A 15,078-nucleotide genomic window follows, 5' to 3' on the forward strand; every position below is an offset into this window, starting at 1 on the left:
TTACAAGTTTTGCTTTTTTTAATATTCAATTTTTCTAGACTTTTTAAAAGAATAAACCAAATCAATGTAAACTGATTCTAACTCAATTTATGTACTTTGGACACAATTATAAGTATATAGACCTCTTTAATAATCTTTGAGGCAAGTTTTAAATAGGTCTTAATTCTCCTTTACTCATTTCTGTCAATCTACATTTAATCATGATCAAATATATCTCACATAAAAATAGAATTAAATTAAAACTTTAAAGCCTGGAGAGTGACCTCAGCCAGATGGCAAAATAGGAGGTTCCCTGCTCGAATCTCCCAGCAGCAACTATTTGCCAGCCAGCCATGGACAAAAGTACTTTTGTGAGAGCTTAGGGACCCAGGTAGGAAGCTGTGGAACCTAACACCAGGAGATCTCTTACAAGAATGCAGGTCCATACCCAGGTGGCAAACTCACTGAATGTGGTCCTAGCTACAAAGCTAGAGTCTTAGATCCTATGGATTCAGCTACAGCCCTGTTTGGCCTTGGTCTTACCACCAAAGGACCCAGTAAGAGTCACATCTACCCATGCCTCAGATAACAGGCCTACCAACCTCAGGCCTGGCTATGGAACCTGAAGCAGCCCATGAGCTGGCTGTCCTCCCTTTTGGCTACCAGTTCTGTTCACCCAGTAACCAGCTAGGAGACATACCCATCTGTGTCCATGAGGCTGGCATTCTGATTTCAGCCCTACCTCAGAACTTTGTGACACTGCATCAGCCCTTCTCATATGCAGTCTGGGAGCAGTCCTGCCCCATATTAAATCAAATTGTCAAAGGTCAAAGACAAATAGAGAATCTTAAAAACAGCAAGGAAAAGGTGACTCATCACATACAAGGGCACCTCTATAAGACTATGAGCTAATTTCTTAGCAGCAAACTTGCAGACCAGGACAGAATGGGACAATACATTCAAAGTACTAAAAGAAAAAAAAAACATTGCCAACCAAAAAAATTACCCAATAAACCTGCCCTTCAGAAATGAAGGACACAGAAAAACTTTCCCAGATAAACAAAATCTGAGGAAGTTTATTACCACGAGACCTACCTGACAAGAAATACTAAAGGGATTCTTCAAGTTAAAGCAAAAGAATGTTAATTAGAAATATGAAAGTTTAAAACTACTGTAAAGGTAAATATATGTAGGTCAAATTAAAAATATTCTGGGGGCACCTGGGTGGCTCAGTCTGTTAAGCATCCGACTTCAGCTCAGGTCATGATCTCACAGTTCTTAAGTTTGAGTCCCACACTGGGCTCTGTGCAGGTCATGATCTCACAGTTCTTAAGTTCGAGTCCCACATTGGGCTCTGTGCTGACAGCTCAGATCCTGGAGCCTGCTTAGGATTCTGTGTCTCCCTCTCTCTCTGCCCCTCCCCTGCTCTTGTTCTGTTTGTATCGCTCTCTCAAAAATAAATAAACATAAAAAAAATTTAAAAAGAGAATTTTGTAATATTCAGGGTGCCTGGATGGCTCAGTCAGTTAAGCGTCCGACTCTTGATCTCTGCTCAGGTCTTGAACTCAGGGTCATGAGTTCAAGTTCCACATTTGGCTCAACACTTGATGTGAAGCCTACTTAAAAAAAGAAAAAAAAAACAGAATATGCTGTAATATTAAAACTCTAGTAGCTGACCCCACAAAAAATGGATACCTATGAATTGCCTGATAAGGATTTCACCGTAATAACCCCAAAGAAGGCCACTGAGATGTGTGTGTGTATGTGTGTGTGATTCACTTGTAACTGTATGTTAAAAGTTAAAAGACAAAACTATTAAAAATAATTATAGCTACCATAATTTGTTAATAGATACACAATATAAAAAGATGCAAGTGTAACATCAAAAGCATAAAATGTGAGGGGTACCTGGGGGTTCAATCAGTTAAGCATCTGTCTTCGGCTTGGGTATGATCTCACTGTTCATGGGTTCGAGCCCCACGTCGGGCTCTGTGCTTCAGATTCTGTGTCTCCCTCTCTCTCTGCTTCTCCCTCACTCATGCTCTGTCTCTCAAGAATAAATAAATATTATTTTTTTTTAATTTTTTTACAAAAAGCATGAAATATGAAAGGGAGTAAAAGTATAGAATTTGCATGAATAAAGTAAAGTTGTTATAAGCTTAAAATATACTCATAAGATGTTTTGTGCAAAGCCAGAAATAAGAAATCTCTAGTACCTACATGCACAAAAGAGAAAGAAAGAATTAGAGAGAGAGAGAGGAAGGGAGGGAGAAAAAAAGTATCAAAGAACCAAACCACCTACAAAACATTAACAAATCACAAAGAAAGACAGAAAGAGAGAAAACAAGGATCAAAGAAACCATAAAACACCCAGAAAACAACAAATGGGCAATAGTAAGTTCTTACATATCAATAATTAACTTTAAATATAAATGGGTTAAATTATACAATCAAAAGAGTAGCTAAATTGATTTTTTTAATTACCTAACAATCATCTTCCTACAAGTGACTCACTTTAGCTTTAAGTATGCATTGTTTACATTTACAATCCACCTTGATAGCACACCCAGATGGGAACAGGGTCTGGACACAATAGCTGGCTTGCTGCCTCATTGAGCCCCAGGGTCCTCCTTCACACCAGCCCCAGATACCCTGGGGTATAGAAAAAAAAAAAACTACAGTTTAAAATAAACACTAGAATATAAAGGATTCTGCCCTAGAACTCTTCCAAGCATGTATAGAGGGACCTGCTGGACTTTCTCTAGGCCCAAGCATCTGGCAAGTACCATGATTTACATTCCCCTCCATCTTGAAAGTGCTGACTACAGAAGGGTTCTTAGTACCATAGCTTGCCAGCTACCTCAGCAAGCTCTGAGCCCCTAGCCTAAACCAGCCCCACACATCCTGGGGTATAGAAAAAACAAAGGCATGGTTTAAAAGAGAAACTAGAATATAAAGTGATTAGCCCTAGCACACTGCCAGATAGCAAGGAAGCTGCTGGAACTCTTTCTGGGTCCAAGGGACTGGTGACAGCCATGGTTATAATCCCCAACCTTGAGAGCATGGATGGGAACAGGGTCTGTGTGCCCTAGCTGGCCTACCAACTCAGTAAGCCCAGCCACACCAATCCCAGACATCCCAACAAGGCAGCACCAGTATTGCACACACTGGGACACTCCTGGACAATACTCACTATAGCTCCAGCCATCATGCCAAAGTGATTCAGACACAAAGCACCACCAAACACCTCAGGCTCACACCACTTCAACTCCAGATGGCTTATTAGGGTACCCCTCACATATCTGGCACTTCTTTGCTTGTTCCTACTTTGGCTTCAACTGCTCTCCAAGACATACCTTTGTGTGGAGAACCCTGGGAACATTCCAGCCTGCATCCTGCCTCGGTTCTAGCCACCCCACCATTATGTCTCCAGCATGGAGCACACCAGGATATCCCAGCCTGCAACAACCACAGCTCCAGTTGTCGCATCAGAGCACTCCCTGCACTGAATACCCCAGGATATGCTGGATTGCACCCACTTCACTTTTAGCTGTATTTCCAGGGTGCCACCTGCACAGACTGGGACTTCCCTGCTCCATGCCCCCTTCACTCCAGCCATCCCACCAAGGCAGCCCCAGCATGAAGTGCCTCAGGAACCCAGCCCATGTCACACAGAGCTCTAGCAAGCCTGTCAAAGTCACCAGGCACACAATCTGTGAAGCATACAACCATACACAAGAAAATTCCTTCAAGTTTAGGAGAAATATCTATTCCATTGAATTCATGGAAACAAACACAGAAATTCAAGCAAAATGGAGAGACCAAGGGATATGCTGTCAACAAAAGAACAAGACAAACGTCAGAACAAGAACTAAATGAAACAGAGACAAGCAATAGGCCTAAAAAAGAGTTTAAAGTAATAATCATAAAGATGCTCACTGGACTGTCAAGAAGAGATGAAGAACTTTGTGGCATATCAATAATTAATTTCATTGTACATGGTCTAAGTGCTCCAAACAGAAGACATAGGGTTGTAGAATGGATTAAAAACCAGTCCTATTATCTGCACTCCTTAGAAGAAACTCACTTCAGACGTAAAGACACATACAGACTAAAAATGAAAGGATGGAAAAAAACATATTCCAGCTAACAGAAGTGGAAAAAGTCAGGGTAGCAATACTTGGATAAAATAAAGTTTAAATCAAAACTGTAACAAGAGAAAAAGAAGAGCATTATATAATTACAAAGGAGAATCCAACAAAAGGATATAAAATTATAAATATCTATACACCCAACATAGGAGTACCTGAATACATAAATCATACATTAACAGACATAAAGGGAGAAATAGTAATACAATAATAGTAGGGGACTTTAACAACCCACGTACATTAATGTATAGATTATCCAGGCAAAAAAATCAATGAGGAAACAGTGTCTTTAAATGACACATTAGACCAGATAGACTTAACATACACACACACACGCGCGTGCACACACACACACATACACACAACATTCCATCCAAAAGAACAGAATACACATTCTTTTCAAGTGCACATGGAACATTCTCCATGATAGATCACATATTAGACCACAAAAGAAGTCTCAATTAATATAAAAATGTTGATATCATTTCATGCACATTTTCTGACAAAAACAGTATAAAATTCAAATGAATCACAAAATTTGGGGGGAAAACCCACATTTATAATACACATAATAGAATGTTATTCAACCATAAAAAAAGGAAATCCTGACGTTCAGGACAGCATGGACAAACCTGGAGGACATTATTCTAATCAAATAAACCAGACAGAGAAAGACAAGTACTATATAATCTCACTTATATGTGGAATCTAAAAAAATTGAGCTTATAGAACCAGATAGTAGAACAATGACTGCCAGGGACTAGAGAATGATGAAATGGAGAGATGCTGGCAAAAAGGTAGAAACTTCCAGTTTTATGTTGAATAATTTTGGGGGATATAATGCATATCATGGTGATTATAGTCAATAATACTGTACTATATACTTTAAAGTTGCTAAGAGACTAGATCTTAACGGTTCTCACCACAAAATGAAACAATAATTATGTGACATGATACAAGTGTTAACTAACGCTAAGTAATCATATTGCAATATATAAATCAAATCAACATATTATATACCTTCAAGTTGGTGGCTATAGTTAATAATACTGTATTGTATACATGAAATCCTGAAATCTGCTAAGAGGGAAGATCTTGTGTTTTTACACCACACACACACATACACACACACACACACACACACACACACACACGTAACTATGTAAGAAGATGGCTGTGGTGATTAACTTGATTGTGTCAATTTTTCACAATGTACATGTATATTAAACAATCACAGTTTATACCTTATAAGTTTTTTAAAGCCTAATTAATACCATGTTTCCTTCCAGACAACTCCTCACCTGCTATCTTCTCGACTGCCTATGGGACATTTCTAATTAGGTACACATGGACGTATAAAATCCTACTTAATAGTTACAGACTACACTATCTTTCATCTCCATTGCCACGAAAAAGAATTCTGCCTTCTGTATCCTACACTGAATAGAATTCTCCTCTCTCTGACCACTTGCCCAGTCTTGACATCTGAGTTAAAGTTGACTTCTCTCTTCAAGCACTTCTCCCAAGCCATCAACTACCAAATCTCCTTTTAAATACCTTTCAGATACAAACTATTGTCTCCCTCCTTACTACTAGAGTTTAGGAATCTATCTCTTGCTAACTGGGTTCGCTGCCACCAGGCTGTCCCTTCCTCCCTAACCATTTAAAACCCAGCAACCAGATATCCTCTTGAAAATAAAATTTAATATTTTATGTCATTTTCTATATATGTCCTCATTGCCCTCATGATAAAGTCTAAAATTCCATCCAAATCTTGTTAATTCTCCTTTGATTTTGATCTCCCTTGTTGCCTGCCATCCCACACTCTTAATCCATGCTCCAGGTATATTAAGATGCTTTTGTATCCCTGCATTTTCACTCAGACTTTATGATAGAAACATTTCTCCTCCCCACTCTACTTAATCCAGGTACCTTCTAACCTTCAGTCAAATTGCAGTTGAAATAACATTCATTCAGGTACTCTCATATCAATATGTTAACTTTGCACAATCACTGTATTTTTCTCTTAATTGCATTTGTCACACTTCACTTCAATCTTATGTTTAGTTGTTTATCCATACTAGATTATTTAGTGGAGAAGTGAGAATCTCTTTTTGATCTACCCATATATATTTATAATGCATGCCCCAAAGTAACATTCAATAAATCTTTTTAGATATATGAGTAAATGAAAACAAGCTGACACAACTTTGTGATAGGATATATGTTCACAAATAAGTGTGTATGTGTGCACATGGAGGTATAGATAAATATACCTTTAGGTAGATTCACCACAAAACACTCTAAGTAGACCATTATTCGCTCTCAAAGACTAAAATAAAAGATAGGAGAAAGAAATGAAGAAACAATGTAAAGTTATAGGATGTGGCTACACACATTTCCAAACAAATTGTATTTCAGTACACTCAGCATAATCTCAAGTAGAAAAAGAAAGAGAGAAAGAAGACCAAATTCACCACATGTTGCTCTAAATATTAATAGCATATTTTTTATGGTAGACAAAAATATTTCATTTTTTTCTGTCTTTTTTTTCAACTAAATCTGGAAAGTACTTTAATGATCTGGTAGAACAGATTTTAGAAGTATACAGGATTGCTTAAAAAATTTTTTTTAACATTTATTTATTTTTGAGACAGAGAGAGACAGAGCATGAATGGAGGAGGCTCAGAGAGAGAGGGAAACACAGAATCTGAAACAGGCTCCAGGCTCTGAGCTGACAGCACAGAGCACTACGCAGGGCTCGAACTCACGGACCGTGAGATCATGCCCTGAGCCGAAGTCGGACACTTAACTGACTGAGCCACCCAGGCGCCCCAAACATGGGATTGTTTTAAGATCAAATATATTCTGTATTTCATTTTATTCTATTTTTATTTTGTTAATGTTTTTATTTATTTTTAAGACACAGAGCGACAGAGCATGAGCAGGGGAGGGGCAGAGAGAGAGGGAGACAAAGAATCCAAAGCAGGCTCCAGGCTCTGAGCTGTCAGCACAGAGCCCGAGACGGGGCTCCAACTCATGGACTGTGAGATCATGACCTGAGCCAAAGCTGGATGCCCAACTGACTGAGCCACCCAGGACCCTATATTACATATTTTAAATGGACCACTGGTAGGTTTTCTAATTCAGTAAGATATTTTTATTTACCTTGGAAATTCAGAAAATTTGAACAATGTGCTATGACAAGTTTCACTGGATTCAATGATTATGCCTCTTTATTTATAAACACAAAAATAGAATTTGTATCCACTTTAGAGTCATAAAATATTGTTGAAGGCTCTTCTAATAATGTGAATATTGGGGAAGAGATTTTATAACATTATTTTTAGGCTTAATAAACAGTTTCTTATAAAGTTCTGCTATCTATACACACATATGCATATATAAATATATATACATTATGACTTGTTTTTCATGAGGTTTTATTTATCTATAGCAGCCAGGATCAAACAATATAAAGAAGTATAATGACAGATGGCTGATATTCAGTTACAGAGTTTTATAAAAGTTTAGTTTTAAAAAAAGCCATTAATAGTATTAAAGGAACAAGGTGTTTCTCATAGAAATGAGGGAAGTAATGGTATGAGTGGGCATTTAACAGCTTACCGGAAAAGCTCAAAAGCTATGGATATCTGGTAGCCCAGTGTATCCATGAAGAATTTCATAGTGTGGTCTGAGAAAGCTGTTACCTGTGAGGAAACCACAGGGTAATATTAAATGGTTGGCTTGCCTTGCCATTGGATGGTGGGGCCAGTCATTAGGAAGACAAGCTAGAAGCTCAAGCCTTTTTGGCATATCTGTATTTGTGTCACCCTGTCTATCATAATCATCTAGGAGCAATGGCTTCCTCTTCACTTTTACCACCTAAACCTTGTATATGCTTCTGTTTTGGCCAACTCTAACCTAGAACCACATAGAGAAGATGAGTTGACGAAACAGAGTTCACAGATGCAAGTTATTATAAGCAATTCAGAACTAAAGGATAAGCTCCACTATACCCTCCACAAACCAAACCAAAATAAAACAAAACAACTGAATGGAAAAAGGGAGAAGAATCTGGCCTCGATGTTTATGAAACATCGCTTAACATTGGCATACAAAGGTTAATTTCATCAAAATAGTCATAAGAATTTTCTTAGGTTGATTTTCAATGTCAGTACCTCTTGCATAAACTACAGATAATTCATTGACCATTTTATTCATTTTTTTAATTCAATCATTATTTTCTTCATTCAAGAAATATTTAGAAAGCACTCATGTATCAAACATGTATAGTGGATACAAGTATGAACATAAGAGCAAAGTTTCTTCACACATTCAAATTACATTCTAATGGAGAGAGAAAAAAAGGAAACAGAAATGTAAATTAATTATAGTGATGTAAAAAGAATAAAACAGGGTAAGGAAATTGAATACCGAAGGAGTTAATACATCAATTTCACAGAGTTATTAAAGAAAGCATCTCAGACAGGACATCTCATCAGAGACCTACATCAAATGGACAAGTGAGCTCTGGAGATAATGACAAAGTGAGTGCTTCATGCAAAGTGAGGAACAAGGTTTACATCACCAGAGGCAGGAATATGTTTATTGTTTTGAAGAAATGAAAAAAAAAATGCCAGTGTGATGGATCACGATGAGGAAGAGAGAAATTAAAATGCAATAAAAATGGAATCAGAAAGTGATCAAGGAATTCTGAAGACAGACAACATAGGCTTTGGAGGTCATGATGCGGAGTACAGGATGTTTTAACAGGCACATGGCACGGTCAAGGTTTTTATTTTAAAAGAATGAGTCTGGATATTATAGGAAGAACAGAAAGAGACTGGACTTACCAACTGCAGCAGGAAGGTTAGCAGGGAACCACTTAGAATAGTTTCATTTCTGAAGAGGCTATATAGAACCTATTTGTTTTAGCCCAGGGATCCTTATTTACTACAGCTGAATGGATCAAAACATTTCCAATAAAGACGCAGAAACAGGCATCCCAGATTAAAAATTGTTTTAAAAGACCCCAAATCCAGATTTGTACTTAGATAACAAATAATCTGCACAATAAGGCTTTAAGGCTCAGTACTCCTATTGGATGATATTTTGGTCTCTTGATTTTAGTGAAGCAGCACATACTCCTTTATTTTTCCCTCCAAAGAGAAGAAGTGCACAAAGAGAAAATTAGCTTATAAAAAGTACAGGATATGCTGTATGTATTTTTTAAGAAAAAATATTCATAATTTTAGATAATGGAAGTGAAAAAAAATGTTGTATCTCTTGCAGTTTGTCCCCTCTATATGAAACACTAGAATAGCAATTCCACCAAACATGGTCTCTATCTTTTGCCAAGTTTATCCTGAATATAAGAATGAAAAATAATATCAAGAGACACCTGGGTGGCTCAGTCAGTTAAACATCTCGGCTCAGGTCATGATCGCACAGTTTGTGAGATTGAGCCCTGCATCAGGGTCTGTGCTGACAGTGTGAGCCTGCTTGAGATTCTCTCTGCGCTCGCTCTCTCGAAATAAATAAAATTAAAAAATAATATTAAAATAGATCCTATTTAAGGTTTTTATGTCTTCATTACTCATCAATAATAGCATAATGAATACTTCTTATATTTTAATTAGAACTTTCAGTAGGTGACTAGTTCCTGAACCTCATGAAATAATTTTCACTTTCTCACTGACTCTAATTACCCAGCTAAAATCCATCTTCTACCCTTGATTTTTCAAATATGGTGTAAATTAATGAAAATGCAAGCAGATAAAGTTCTTGTCAATTCAGTTGCAGTTATACTAGGCTGGATAGCATAAATTTATCATCAATTCTAGACTATAACATTATTTTAATCTCTAAAGTTTTATGGTTTGTTGAAATGGTTAATTGCACAGAGGTTGTCCAGCAATATAAACAGCCATGTTAATAAAATTACAAGTTTCTGAAATACCACTTTTGAAAATCTTTTTCTTTCATTACTTGTCTTCCAAACTTGTATTTAAATTCAAGTTAGTTAGCATATAGTATACTATTGGTTTTAGGAGTAGAATTTAGTGATTCATCATTTACATATAACATCATCCCAACAAGTACGCTCCTTAATACCCATTACCCATTTAGCCCATCCCCCACCTCCCCTCCAGCAACCCTCAGTTTATTCTCTATAGTTAAGAGCTTCTAAAATACCTTATCAGATTATAGTAATTTTAACTGTTTTTCAGTTTATATGATCATTTTTATTTTTATTACTTTGAACTTTAAAAAGTTATATGTAACAAAGCTCTCACTTAAGCTTTAAAGAAAGCTATTCAGAAATGTTTCTGATGAGCAGTACTGAAAGCATCTCATTCAGAAAGTAGAGGTAGAGTTCACTATGACCTACATCGCTAAGGTTGACATAAGAGCATAATAACCCATGACATTCCAAATGATATTATCATCTATCCGAAAACTAAAATGGTGGATATGAAATATAAGTAAATTAAAAATTGGTGGGTAGGGATAATATACCTAATCATTGTTGCATATCATAAATTGCTTATTTTGTCAAGGTATAAAATGTGTTACACAGAAAAAAATACCCATAAAAGTGTATAAAACCAATTGTTTAAGGTTTCCTTTGCATATACCAATTCAAAAAGCTCTAATTAAACTCCTAAATATATGGAATCCCAACAGTTCTTACAAATATATACAACACAAACAAAGCAAAATAGATGTTAAGCTAGGTTACAAATCATGCCCCAATTACCTAAAAACCTAAATCAAAGTCAAATCCTGATGGGAATGATTGTGAATGAAAATTAACTAAGCTCAATAATTTCATATGCCATCAAAGTTCATACTGCTGAAACAGAATGAGAATCTCTCTCTCACACACACAAGCATACACACTTTCACACCAGCCATGAAACAGTTGTAATTTTCTATTTTTAAAAAATAAAATTATGTGCCTAACATAACCATTAAAAAGGTCAAAAGAAAAATGATCACATGGGGGAAAATCTACTTGCAAAGCACATCACAGCAAAGGCTTAATTTTCTTAATATATAAAGATTCCTACAATTAGCAAAGCACCAAAATCCAAAGAGAAAAATGGACAGAAGAGAAGGAAAAAGAGGTGTCAGAAAAGGGTGGGGGGGAAACAAATAAAACAACAAGTTCCTAAATATATGAAAAAACTAGGAGTAGGAAGCACTCATGATGTTTTCTTCCCTGCCCCCAGGTCTCTTTTGTTAGTGTGATTATGTTTTTCATTTCTTCTTCCAGCCTTCCTGTGTTGATAGATTATCCTTCTCTACAATATGGGGCTTTAACAGAATCTGTATTGTATCAAATAAATACACTAATGAATCAGTTAATTCACTGTGTTCAATTGTTTCAGGCTCCACCTTGGATTCCAAACCTCTTTCTCATGAGTATGTGCCATTTCTCAGGTGTTCTATGCTAACTTCACAGGCCTTCATTACTGTTGTACAAAAATGCCAGATCCATACTGTTGTGCAATAGCACTTTGCAACTTAACCTCATAACATGCTACTCTGGATCTTGCTGTATCCTAACATTCTCTTCCATTTAGATTGAAAGTGGAGAGGAGAGAATGGCAGAATCAGAATATCTGGGAAAGGAATTTCTGAGATAAGGATATCTTCCCCATTTTACTTTCCAGCTTTCTTTTTTTGTTTTTATTGTGTGTGTGTGTGTGTGTTTTTTTTTTTTTTGGGGGGGGGGAGAGTGAGCTGCGGAGGGGCAGAGAAAAAGGGAAACAGAGGATCCAAAGCAGGCTCTGACCTGAGAGCAGAGAGCCCAGTGGGAGGTTTGAGGCTCAAAGCATGAGATCATGACCTGAGCCAAAGTTGGATGCTAATGACTGAGCCACTCAGGCGCCCCTACTCTTCCCCTTTTCTTGAGAGAAGCTGCCAAAAGAGCACCATATCTAGGTCTACTTGCTTGGAGGAGGGGGTCTGTGGGAGGAAACCCTGTCCAGTCTACAGGTGGGAAATAATGAGTTTCATTTTGGGCTTCAGCATAAAGACACAGACTCCCTGCAATTATATTCATACATACTTCAATATCAACATTTCCAGTAGTATTTGCTGGAGCTGTTGGTCTTGTTTATCAGATGGTTCAGGAAAAATTCGCACTCAATATACACAAATTCCTCTCAAAAGCAAGTAGATTCTAGATAGGCAGATAGTTCTAAAATTAAAAGCATATTCTCATTGTAATCTACAATACCGTGGCCATTGTTTTTTGGTCCTAAATTCTCACTCTTGCTTATTTCATACACATTACAATGAAACTTCCTATAAGAATTATTTCACCTGTGCAATTTTAATACACTCTTTTAGCCAATGAAACATATTTCTTAAAGATGTAAAAATTTTTATATACTTTGTCTTCAGCTTTTAAGGTACTTTTTCCTTTCAATTTGTCAATACAGATTATTAGTGTTAACCACATTATATCATATTTAAATTAATTCAGACAGCTTAATACATTAATATATTCATATGCAAAGCACACAATAGTCAAATCAAATAATAAAGTTAATACACGAAGTTTTGTAGAAAGGAAATCACATCAAGTGCAACTTAACCTAATTGAGACTGATTTTAAATCACTTTTATTTTAAAGATATATTTAAACTTACAATAATAGCTTTTTCTCTATATGAAATTCAGAGCCCTTTGAATATTTTCCCTTTTTCCTTTTTTTTTTTTTTCCTTTTCATCTTGTTATTTTAATCTACTAAGTGGATGACTTTCCGGCTGGCAAGATTTCATTATCTTCTGCTTTGATTAGAAATCATTACAATTTGTACTGTTTTCTTTACCTCCTTTGAAAGGACTTCAATCTTTGTTGGTTTAATAAATATGCTAATGTATGTTACAGGAGTAAAACTCTAAGGAGATTAGAACATGTTCTATTATGGAGAAAGTATGTTGTTTTACTTTTTTAAAGCATATATTAGGAATTTCTAAAGAGAGAGGATGCCTAGCATTTTTTAATAATTCTTAAGAGTCAACAGAAGACATTTTTATTACATTTAACAATATTTAACAATTTTTATCAAGTGAGTACTGTGAAAAATTCTAAGAACACTACTGAGGGTATGCCAAACAAGGCACATATTCTCATGATGCTAACACCTAAAAACTAAACAATTACAACTAAGGACTGTAACTATTCTGATAGTCAGTAGTATGGGGAAGCTTGAAGGGGATATGAACTATGTATTTAAAAAATCAGTGAATGAACTTTGAGCAAATGATATATAGGGAAGTTCTTTAAGATAAATCTAATTCATTTAGGTAATTTTTGAATATTGGGCCCAAAGAATATAAATAATTATATCATAGTTTTCTCTACAGTGCTAATAATCCAATTTTATTAACCCTTACTTTATCTTCTGTGATTTTCCTGTTCATATATTCTACTCATTTTTCTTTTGCCTATTCCATATTGATTTGCTGACATTGTTTATATGTGAAAGATCATGCGTATATTGATTAAGAGTAAGAATTCGGACTCCTGAAACACTACCTGCATCTAAATCTCATTATATGCAATCACTGTGACCTTGGGCATGATTTTAACATCTCAGTGCTTCAGTTTCCTCATCCATAAAATAGGATAAATAATAGTATCAATCACACAGGGGAGATATAATGATAAAATGAATTAATGTGCAGAATGCAGGGCACCTGGTGGCTCAGTCAGTTGAGTGTTTGACTCTGGATTTTGGCTCAGGGTCATGATTTCACAGTCTCATGAGTTCCAGCCCTCCCTGGGGTTCTGCACTGACAGTGCAGTCTTCTTGAGATTTTCCCTCTCTCTCTGCCCCTTCCCCGCTCGCACTCTCTGTCTCTCTCAAAATAAATAAATAAACCTTAAGAAAAAAAATGCAGTACTTGGGAAAAAAATGTACAAAGTAAGCTCTTTATAATTTTTTGCTGTTGTATCATTATGAATTAGATATTAATCTTAGTGCAAATCTCTCACTAACAACTATTTAAAAGCTATCAAGCATTCAATGTGTGTTTCCATTGCCCCTCCATTGTATATCTCGTTTTCCCAAATTGAAACTCTATATTTCTAATCACCTCTTCCGCTAGCTTGTGGACATGTGACAGGCTCTGCCAGTTTGATGCAGCTGCATGAGACTGATTCATAAGGAAGTCACATCAGGAAACAAGCCAGGAATAACAGGACACCAAAACTGTCGAAGCACACAGGAGCGAAGGCAGTGAGTTTATGGTAATAATGGTGGCCTTTGCTTTTCCAGGGATATGTCTAGAGGCATTCTGAATGGTCCAGTGTTTCACATACTGTCATAAGCTATCCTACAATACAGCCTCTAGCAAAACTAGGCTATTGCAAACCCCTGCTAATAGAATTGTTTGCTTTTATACACAGAGGTTTGCGAAAGTACCAAAATCTGCATGTGACATGTTTTCAGGCTGACTTCAAAGGGTCCATGCTATAAGAACTAAAGTTCTTATGAGGCTGTCTAAAATGAAAAAAACATGTCAGAGGGCCTATGGTGGTTCCATATGTGCTACATGTGTCCCTGACTGGATCAAGTGTGCTTTCTGTATTGAGAAGCAGAAAATCCTGAAACTGTTAAAGGCACAGAACACAGTTAGAAAACTAAGTAATAAAATGAAGCTTATTTTGAGTAATAAAATGATTTAAAAGCTAAAAATAAATAGTAAATAATTATGATAGCCCTTTCAAAATGACACTGAAGCATTAGGATCAGCAGTATTAGTTAACCACCAAGTTCTACGGTGTGGTCTTAGAGTTGTGATTGCGAGCTTATTAATATTTCTTTATAAACACTTCCTACTTAAACCTGTGGAAATGTAGTCTATTTACTTAGAGTAAGGAGAAAGATCAATATAGTAATTGACTTCAGAGGTAATTAGTCAT

At 36.3% G+C, this 15,078-nt stretch overlaps 1 pseudogene; it reads left to right on the plus strand.

The window, feature by feature from the left end:
• Window positions 1-14,454: 14,454 nt before the first annotated feature.
• LOC132693023 (large ribosomal subunit protein eL34 pseudogene) lies at window positions 14,455-14,841 on the plus strand (annotated as a pseudogene).
• The last annotated feature ends 237 nt before the right edge of the window (window positions 14,842-15,078 follow it).

This window comes from Panthera onca, chromosome B1 (assembly GCF_046562875.1).
Source record: "Panthera onca isolate mPanOnc1 chromosome B1, mPanOnc1 haplotype 2, whole genome shotgun sequence".
Lineage (NCBI taxonomy): Eukaryota > Metazoa > Chordata > Mammalia > Carnivora > Felidae > Panthera > Panthera onca.